The sequence below is a fragment of the Numenius arquata genome, chromosome 7 (genome assembly GCF_964106895.1).
Source record: "Numenius arquata chromosome 7, bNumArq3.hap1.1, whole genome shotgun sequence".
NCBI lineage: Eukaryota > Metazoa > Chordata > Aves > Charadriiformes > Scolopacidae > Numenius > Numenius arquata.
This window is the reverse complement of record NC_133582.1, coordinates 2,560,357-2,571,200: the sequence shown is the minus strand read 5'-3', so window position 1 is coordinate 2,571,200 and position 10,844 is coordinate 2,560,357.

Sequence of the window (10,844 nt, the reverse complement as noted above, 5' to 3'; positions counted from 1 at the left end):
AAATACAAAAAAATACCAAACTTTGCTAATCTGAAAATGCTTAATTTCAGTTGTGATGGAACGTTCAGCTGCAAAAGAAGCCTCGCACAGGCTGTTGGTTTATCCAAGTTCTGCCAAACATAGCAAAAATGTAATCACAAATATATATATATATATATATATCCACATTGGAAAAAGTTTGACTAATGTCTAATTTTTCAGACCTTGATTCTTGTATCAATCACTAAATCTCTGTTTATTGTGCCAAAGACTGAGAATCAGTGCAGTGGAAAAGCCTTTGTTTCTTTCTTTTCGAGTGTCAGTACAACATACCATTTGCAGTGATAACAGCTGTGGATTGTTTGAAATAGCGAGTTGTTAACATTGTTCTGAAATGTATCCTTTTTTTTTTTTCTTTTTTTTTTTTTTTTTTGGTACTTTTGGTAGAAAATAATGCACTGGTGGGGTCCTTTGACAGAGATGTTTTAGACAAAATGTATAATTGGTTAAAGGATTCAAGGAAATGACAGGACAGGTATGGAATGATGATGTTTACTTTCTGATCCAGATTGATTGTTGTTTCTACAACTTTAGACGTGCTGAAGGGGCTAAAATGACCTACAAAGAGGAGTGTTACGTGTATATATTAATATATACAGAAACACGTACCTAGAAAATATTACCCAGGTATAAATTTTTTTCAGGATTTTTTAGATAGCACTAGAATTGAAAAGAAATTTTAAAATGTCATACTTTATAGTTTAATTTTAAGGGGAAGATTGGTTATTTTCAATTATTAAGGTTCAAAAGGCCAAATCACTTTTTATGCAATCATGTTTTATACAGTGGTCTCATTGCACATTGTGTTTTTCTGCACTTTTTATGGTATATCACGCTGACATAAGTCAATATACACCCTAAAGAAAAAATTCCATTTAATGATTGTGCCTTGTATTCTATTATTTCTTGCATCCTTAGTAAAATTAAGTTGTCTATTGTAAATGATAACTATATGACTTAGGGGAATGTATTGTTATATGTACTGCTCTAGAAAAGAAAAGCAGTTATTTATTTGTTTATGGTACATTTAGTTATTTTATACCTTTACAAAACAAACTTTAATACCATTTTCTATCACTTAAATATTGTCCAGTTTTAAGGAAAAAAAAAAAAATACAGAAGTAGTCATATTTTCTGAGATCTGGTATGGTACAAAAATGTAACCAAAATTTTCTGGTTATACATTATTTTGGAAGTTTGGGTAGTGGGAAAGGGTTTTTTTTGTGTGTGTGTGACCCTAACTTAGTTGAAAAAATAAACCTGAAATGAAACCTCAATTCTGTACACCCTTACTTTATAGTAATTCTTTTTTATTTTATTTTATTTTTTTTATTTTTACAAACATCATCTGCAATATCTGGAAGGGAGGGCATACAGAATTAAGACCTTAAATTTGCACAGATTCTCTATACTTATTTGAGGCCTAATTCTTCACTCTTTATTTTCTGTTACTAAAAAAAAAAAAATAAAAATCTTAACTGTTTGAGCCAAGAACGTTGGTGTCTGGCACCAAGGGGAACAGAACCGTGCTTACTGTGGATAGCAAACTGGAATCCACCAGACCTAGTTTTATGCAATTCATTACGCATTTTGCTACAAAAAAAAATTACAAAAATATTTTCCAGATCCTCTTTTGAATTGTTACGGATATGAATTTGGGGAGCAGGGATTCAGTTTGCATTTCATTTGTTGGTGTATGATTTCAATCATTCAGTTAAAACGGAGTCACTAACCCCATGGGGAGAGGAGCGGTGGTTGTCCAGTTCAATACAGCTTCACGGGTCAGAGCTAATTGTTCATTTTGTCGGATCTCCCTGATGAAGGCAATCATTTGAAAACGTGTAATTTCCTGATGTTATCTGCATTGTAATATATGAAATAGATTATATCGAAAATTCAACTTCTGTATTTACTCCCATTTGTAATTATGTTTTATATGGCATGTTTATGTATATATTTATATATCGAAAATACCTTGTAAGTAAGTTTTGGAAACTGAAATACGCGTTCCCTTAACAGTAGGTAGAAAATTGTACATCTTAATTTTACGAGAATAGAAGGCCTTACCTGCAGAACATGGGTACTGCTTCCCACCCAGTAATACCAGTGACTTCAGCCGGTAATTTTTTAATTCATATTAGACACATTAATGGTTTTTTTTTCTTTTAAAAAAAATAGTGCATAATTTGGGTCAAATTTTTTATATAAGCAACACTAAAAATTATTAGAAGTTGATATCAGATTTACTTGAAAGTTATATTTTTATAATTTAATGTCACTAGATCACAAACTTTATTTATGATACTTTCGTCACCATCAGACTGTGCATTTCGGTTGGGGAAAAAATGTATTATTTGAGGTTGTTGTGACATACTGTATCAACACAGAAAAAGAGCTTTTTATTACAAAGTCTTAAAATTTTTAAATGTGAGCAATAAACTATTGGTCGGTGTTCTGAACTAATTGAAGAACTCCAGCTACGTGCATGTTTTATAATGCCATCTCAAGTACCTGCCAACACGTTCAGAAAATGGAGTAGCAGAATCTCATGTGCTTGTTTCTCATTTGCATTGTAAATATTCCATAGGTTCGGAGTCATAGACACGCAAATGATATTACAGACCTGGCAGCAATTAACACAGTTTTAGTCATTAAATTCTTTTTGACATGGGTATGAGGATACTGTTCTGGTATTTATACTGGGAAACATTCAAATTGGTATTTACCGCTGAGTGGTATCCTTATAAGAGTGTGTTCTCTAACTACCGATGAAGAAATCACTTCTGTTTCTGTGCTCCCGGTGCGCTGGGAATGTTGAACGGAAACCACTGTACCTGTGCCTCCCTAATTAACGACTCTTCAGCCCTTTCCTTTCTGTTGTCGGTGTGTTTTCTGGGAACTGAACTGACATTTTTACCGCTGTAGTGTTCCTTATTGTCAATATTGAACTAGTGCTCTTTGTCACTGGGCAGTGAGCAGTGATACACCTTTACAGAGCAATGTCTTCCTCCGGTGATTAGCCTGCTGTGATATATATTTGCATATGTTTATTTGTACAGTGTCCGGTTTGTACATGTGCTCAGTTTGTTGATAAGACTTGTAAGATTGAGTTGGTTGAGTTAAATATTACTATGGCTTAATCTTTGTAAAGCTATGAATGGATAAAGGACCCTGATGCAGCACGTAGGATATATTAATAGCTATAAAAAAAAAAATAAATTGTAGTGTAGAGACAACTCACTGTATTGCTGTACAAATATTTTTCAAGTACCAATTCTGATTCTGTGCCAGAGGCTTTTGTCTTACCAAAAAAAGACTACTTACAACCCAAAAAAATAGCCTGTCCATTCGGTAACTTCAAGCTTGTTACAATTTTTACACCACATTGTTAAATCTTTTGCTCACATTTGTCGGATCAAGGACTACAAGTAATGCTTTTAGCGTGTAATTTGAATTTAGGCACGTGTTAAATGGTTGACTGGTTCTATAAAAGCAATAGGCTTAACTGAATGGGACCCTTTCACCCCGTACTTGCATAGTAAATTGGAGAAGATTTTAAGCTCGCTTTCATCAACGCTTGCGTTTGATTTGAAGCATACAGATCTCGCTGAGATAATTTTAACATATTGCTGGTCAATCAACATACAGCCATACCGCAGTAATGACATTGTGTCCCGAGTCCTTACCTTACTCTAAACTAGTGTATTTTGTCCACAGTAGTTTTTCCAAAGGTTTTTCTTTTTGCTTTTTTATTTAACAGTTGAGTGTTTAACAAGAATTTAAATACAACTCTGCGACAGCGCTGTGATACACAAGGTCGGGGGCTTTAAAACCTCACCTAGAAACAGCAAAAGCTCCTTTTCTGTTTACTACCTAACGAAGCCAAATTAACTGTGTAAAATTACTACACGATGTATTTTCTTTTATCCCTGAAGTTCTTGTAACAGATTGGTTTCCAAGGGGACCTAGATATTCAATTGATAAAAGGGCTCTTAGTTTTCTGCTGTAAATTATTGTATATACAAGCTTGTTCATATGCAGAGGAAAGTGTATTAAATTTCATAAAATTGGCCACGGCTTGACAATGTGTTTCCAATAAGAAATCTGGGATTGACAGCTTACGTAGTTTCCTGCTCTTGAATCAGGAATGCAGCTTGTACGCTTTCTACTACGTCTGGGGGAAATAACGGGTAGCTTTTTAAACTAGAGCTAACCTCTAGGTGCTTTTGCATTTGTGCTAATTTTAACGTGGGAATTGGCTGTGTCATTTTACAGGGTGTTAGAGAAGGAAACGCGCCGAGAAAGCTAGAATAAATCGCAGAAAAAGGTGATTAGCTTCCCCCCCTCCCTCCCTCAAGGGTCTAACAGCCTCAAGGCACTCTAGAGAGAAACCTTATATGCTGCAATAAAATAAAGGTTGAATAAATTTAGCTTTTAGGGGCTTGGTAGTGAAACAAGTAGTCATTTGAATCCTTTTTAATGCAGATAAATACATCAGGAAATTCACTTCAAATAATGCAAACAATGCATTTTAGGAAGGGAAGGTAGTACCGTGCTATGAATTTCTACCCCGAAAGAAAGAATGAGGTGGTACAAATGAGGAGTAGAAAGAAATCCAAGGACCTGTCACGTAGAGAGGCCAGTGGGGTGTACATGTACTGGTTTGAGCTTGAGACTGTACAGAAGTTACATTTTTGGACCATACTAAAACCGCAGAAGTGTGGCGGACAACTGGATAATGATCTTGCGGGAATTAAATTCTTGTCATCATGTTTAAATACGGATAGAATGGAGCTCAACTTCGAGGAAATGACCTAGGAAGGTTAATTTTGAAACTGACACATTTTCAGATTAAAAAAAATAATGCTTATTTTGTACAGAATTATGTAAACCACAAATCTGTTGTATGTAATGAGTAACAGTTTTGAAAACTATAATTCTTTAGCTTTATCAAGGTTTTTTTTTTGTTTTTTTTCCTTCCAGAAATCTGGATTTATCATGTTATAACCTGAAGTATCTTGCCAGAATAACAGTGCCCTTTCTTTTTGTACATATGGATTGGAAATTTCTTTACTGTTATGTGGACACTTTCTATGTTAGTTTTGATGCATACTACTTTGAATCCTTTTATACAAACTAGAATGTATGTGTAAGAATTACTGTCACTGCAATGTAGTAACTACAAACTTATTTTTAAATAAATAGAAAACATGTTTTTCTAAGCTGTCCAACAGTGTTTGTTTCTATCTAGTGATTTACTGCATTTTGGGACAATTGCTCCTGTGTTCTTCAAAACAGCTTAAAAGCAGCTTGATTCGATTCCTTGTAGAAAATAGTATGGCGGTGTATTATGTGGGAACAGACAAAATGACAACCAAAGCACTCTCTGATAGAGATCGAAATTTGCTATTTTGAGGGGGTTTTCACTAAAACTGCAGTTTCTGAAGGCAACATAAAGGCATCTGGCACTGAAGAGGCCATGTTGCCAGTCCTCTTAGCTCACTTTGGCACGTGCAGCAGGGTACCCCTCCTCCTCCAAGAAGCCATCCCCATTCAGGTGACAGCTTGTTTGTACCGGAGCTACCTCCAACCTGTGGAAATACCTGCTTCCCAACAACTTCCCAACAACTCTAGAAGGTGGTAAAACCAGCTAAGCAGAGAGAAGTCCCCTGCCTCCCTGCAGGTAGAGTCGCTGCTCTGCCCTCCAGTTGCCCTGGATGGGTGATGCACAGAAAAGTCAATACGGGCTGTGTTTGCGCAAGGCTCTGGGTTTCGTTTGTTTCTATCTACGTGTTTCTGCTCAGTAGGCCTAAAGCAAAAGAAATGTTGGGTATTTCAAACACTGCACCCTGTGGATTCTGCTTAATTTCACCTGTTACTCGCTTTATCGGATGATCTTTTCCTCCTTACGTACCTTACCCCAAACCACAAGGAAGTGACAGGAGAAGCCCTCACCTGGCAGACGCCGAGCCACGGGGTCAGGGGATGGTCAGAGCGGAAGGGATTGAGTTCCCCTGAGCTTCCCAGACGTGTCCTCCGGGGAGTCTGTGGCAAAAGCAAGACTTGGTTTATTAGCACACGAGGGAAAAAACCTCTGTTGTCTCAAGTATCTGTGTCTGTTAGTAATTGGTGTGTTCCGCTTGGAGAGAAACAATTTTAACAATGCTGAAAATGCAACACCCCTGCATGTTTCTGTGAAGTACTGGAGGTGGTAGTTTTATTGTGTATTACGTTATTACAATAATAGCGGTGTGCTCTCCCAAAAACAACCCACCCCAGGTCCAGGGATTTCACTTTAGGCCTGATTTTAGTTTTGTTACTGAAGCAGTTTGTATGAAGTAGTTCATGATTTTTTTTTTGGCTTGTTTTTTTCAAAGGGGGGATTTTAGAAGCCTGAAGTCTGTTCTTTTTGAAAGATCTTTTTTTTCTGTGAATCCTTGCACCGAATCCTTAAAATACAATCCTATCCCAGTTCTCTCTCCTCACGTGTGACAGGCGTCTTTTTGAAACCTACTGCCCTTATTTTTGAGTAAGAGTCAAGACTTTGCTTCGGATTAGCAGGCGCTGTGAAATGTTGGTATCTGACAGGCAGATGCTGACCTAATGCTTCATTCCCCTGTTAATACCATTTACTCCCGTTAGATTATAATGCTCAGTAAATGAAGGAAACGACGTATGAACATCGAAGCTGACCATTTTGTTTCCAAAGTGAGAAGTTCTTGTACCAAAACCTCTGCTCTTTCCTGCTCCAGCAGTCACAAAAAGAGCTTCACAAAAGAGCGTTTGTCACTTTTCCCAAAGACAAACGAGCAAAGTGTAACGGCTTTAAAAATTAATCAATGTTTCTGTTTGAAGCACAGGTGAAAATAAAGCAAATGCCAGAAAACAAAACCCAGCAAGCGATGTAGGAGATGACTGGAATTTAAATAGCATATAACTGAGTTATTGTACACAAAATTAGCATGCAAAATGTAATTTTTGTGGGTTTTACTAATGCAGACAGGAAACTCAAAGCCCAAACTGTCAGGTTATGTTTCCAGCTCCGACAAATCTTGCGTGTTAGGTATCTGCACAACAGGCTTAATTGACTCTTTTACAAGAGTGGAGTGAGGATTTACGAATCCCGCCTCCTACTCTGAAATCCGTGCGTGCCGAGGGGTGGTCAGGGTAGAGAATTCTGGAATGCTGTTCCTCATCTGATAACAGCCCTGCAAATCTCCTTTGTGCTGCCTTTTCTTGTCTCAGAAACAGGGGGGGGTTACCTATATTTGGTCCTACCTGCATCTCGTTTTATTTTAGCTTGTAGGCACATGGGTGGGGGGGAAAAAAAAAAAAAAAAAAAAAGAAGAATCAAGAGCAGAGGCAGGTAATCAATTATTTCAGCATCAAATTTCTGCAGAGGCATATTCCTTGAGATACCGAGTTCACGCTAAATGTTAGTTAGTATTCAAGGGCCAGGCAGCCTTATCTGTTAATCTCTGCTTTGTCTCAGGTCTCCGAATTTGACTTTGAACAAGGATATTCAAAAGAATAAAGACTGTAACTTAAAATGCAAAGCTAGTTAGAGAATGACTAAAACACCAGAAAAAAATCACTTTACATTCTACTGCAGAGAAATCTAGTGGGGTTATTTTCCTCATATTCGAGCATGCTAATTCAAAATGTGAATTCTCTTTTTATTAAGGAGGGCGGTGTAAACTCCCATTAACTGCTACAAAAGGGAATACAGCTGTATTCCCAGCTGTCAAAAACTTCCCATTCACCTGGAGTTGATGTCGAGGAGGAAACCTACAGAACAAAATTACTTAAAACAGTCTAATTAGTGCTCATGTCAGCATTTCTCAATACACTGCGTATTTTTACCCAACTAATATCTCAACGTGCAGAGCTGGGGGCACGTGCACCCTGTGCTACTGCTGTAATTCAGTGACATGGGTTAATCTGAATGCACAAGTGCATTGGGAAGGATTAAAAACCTGGTACTCGAAACTTTTATTCTGTTTAACGGTTGTAAAGGCTTTGAGGTTGTAAAATGTGCGTTAATACTAAAATCTTTTGTCAGATAAAGTTATAAGGGAAACGAGAGGTTAAATTATATAGGAAATTTACTAGAAAAATCATATAAGCTTTGTCTTTAGATCATCTGAAATTGTCTTATGGACAGAGTTTTTTTCTTACGTGCTAATTTATCAAGTTGTCATTTTCCTCTGGCTTTGGAAATGTTCCAAGAAAATGCGGTGTAGCATTGCCTCCAGCCTTTCGCCAAAACTTAGATTCTTACTAACTTTTTGTGAGCTTTGGATCTTATTTTTTACTTGTCTTGGTGCCCTTGACTCCCTGTTAAGCCTCCTCTCTCCTCCTTAGGGGACTGATATTGCCAGGGCAGACTCGTGGTAGAGTTCAGTGAGTAACAGTTCCCTTATCCAGGTTTCAGAGATCTGTTGAGCATTCCATTTTCCTTCTGTGCATGCGATTTGATTGTATTGGGTTTATGGAGAACTCTGTCTTCACAAAAGAAGCTGTTTTGAATTTTTACAGAACAGAAAACAGTTTTCCTAGTTTTCTACAGCTTGGTAATTGCTGTTGTTTCACAGCTCTGTGAAAATACACCTGTCTTAACAAGTAAGAGAAATTTGGTTCTTTCAAACAGCTGGAAGTTCTTGCTTCTGCATGGAGAAAAAGAGTGGTGGAAACCAGAAGATTTTATGCATAAAAAACAATTTATGCAAGGAAGAAACAGAAGTAGTTTGGGAAGAGGTTTTTCCCCTCCCAAACGGCTGTACTAATCCCCTGGTTGCAGTTGGGCTGGCTCTGCCTGGGGCTCTTGCGTGCCTGGCTGTGGTGGCCCACCTGGGGTAGGAAAGCTGGGGAGCTCTGTGGCGATAACTGCTGCCTGCGAAGAATGGAAACCACTGTGATCCTGTGAAGAATCCCAGTGCAATCAGACCACAAAGATCCTTTTAGTCAGACCAGTACCAAGGCTTGAGTCAGACTTGGAGACCTTCAGGCTCCCTGAGGTGGGATCAGGTTATTTCTGTGGCTCCTGAGGTTCTGCCCAAGAGAGGGGTTAGGTCCCTCTATTTACTGCAGCCTCGGCTGGCAAGATGCAAACACAGCCACAATGGCCCCAGAGAATCTGTTCTCCTTGGGGTGGGCTGTATGGGGCAAAGAGGAAATTGCTGTGGACCACAAGGTATCCAGAAAGGTTCCTTACTTTGCATACCTTAGACTAACAGAGATCCACTTCCAGTCTGAAAGCTCTCTGGTGCTGAGGCTCATTGTTCTAAGTGCTCACAACTTCTCATACCCACTTGGGTGCCACAGAAATCCAGGTATCTCATTGTGGCTTAAAGTTATGACTGAGTTTTAAATCTGAGCTAACAATTTTTGAGATGCAAGCCCTAGAAGTGAGGAAGAAATGGAAGACACAGGATGCGGGAGTATTTCAGCCCGTATCATCATATGGTCTAGTTCCTGCATTTTTCAAATCATTTCTGAGACCATTTTCGCTTTTAGCATGTGCCTACAGGATAAAGTACTTTCTCGAGTTTTTCATTTGAAAAGTGTAACTATGGATATGAAAAGTAAGCTACATTATTGAACTAGTTACGGCTCGATAACATTTCCCCTTTTTTTGATGGGACTGCCCTTTACAAAGATGTGCTCAGGAAGCGAGAAGAGAGGGCTAGAACATTTCTTCTCCCTTGGTAAAACTCAACATTTGCAACTGCTGAATTTTCCCCATTTGTTTGCAATGTTCCCACCGCTCTAATCTCTCTGGGTCGTTTCAGTCTATCCCCTTCTTGTTATTTGGGTGCCATCAACAACTCTGATGGCTGTTGAATTTATACCAAAGAAGCCCCTGACAAAGAGGAGACTCATTAGCAGGTTTCGACCTGCTCGGCTGTCACAGGGCCAGAGGGAGCCTCTGCTCGATGGCTGACATGTGAATGATCGAAACCACGCTGGAGACTTTCGTTTCAGCTACACCTTCACCCATCTGGGACAAAACCAGGCCCAGGGAGTACCACCAAGCACTCTCTGAGCTACCAAGAGGGTGGTTAGAGGTACGCTGTGAGGCTGGGTTAAAGGTTTGTGGTAAAACACATCAACTTCACGCTGGAGAACGTCCCCTGACTTCTATTCATAGCAAGTTAAAGGTGCTTGTCCATCTTCACAGGAAAAAAATGACTTCAGGGAGTTGCAAATACGATTTACTTAACGTTAACCCAGAAAAAATAAGTAAAATCTTCTTTCTTTCTTTAGAATCTCCTTAAGTATGGTAAGGGTGTAAAGTCCACCCAGGTGTTTGTTTTGTGAGAATGCGAAGCCCTGATTCCATCCGCCCACGGCGGGAGGCTTACCCACACAAAAGGGAAGACAGGAGGTAACATCCTGTCAGGAAAACCTGACACAGGCCTCAAGCCACCAGCCTTCATAGACTCATGGAATGGTTTGGGTTGGAAGGGACCTTGAAGATCATCCAGTCCCACCCCCTGCCCTGGGCAGGGACACCTCCCACCAGACCAGGTTGCTCCAAGCCCCATCCAGCCTGGCCTTGAACCCCTCCAGGGATGGGGCAGCCACAGCTTCTCTGGGCAACCTGGGCCAGGGTCTCACCATCCTCAGAGTAAAGGATTTCTTCCTGAGATCTCAGATATCTAAGTCTCCCCTCTTTCAGTTTAAAACCATTCCCCCTCATCCTATGGTGCCACTCTCTAATCAAGAGTCCCTCCCCATCTCTTCCTTTAGGGACTGGAAGGGGCTCTAAGGTCTCCCCGGACCCTTCTGTTCTCCAGGCTGAA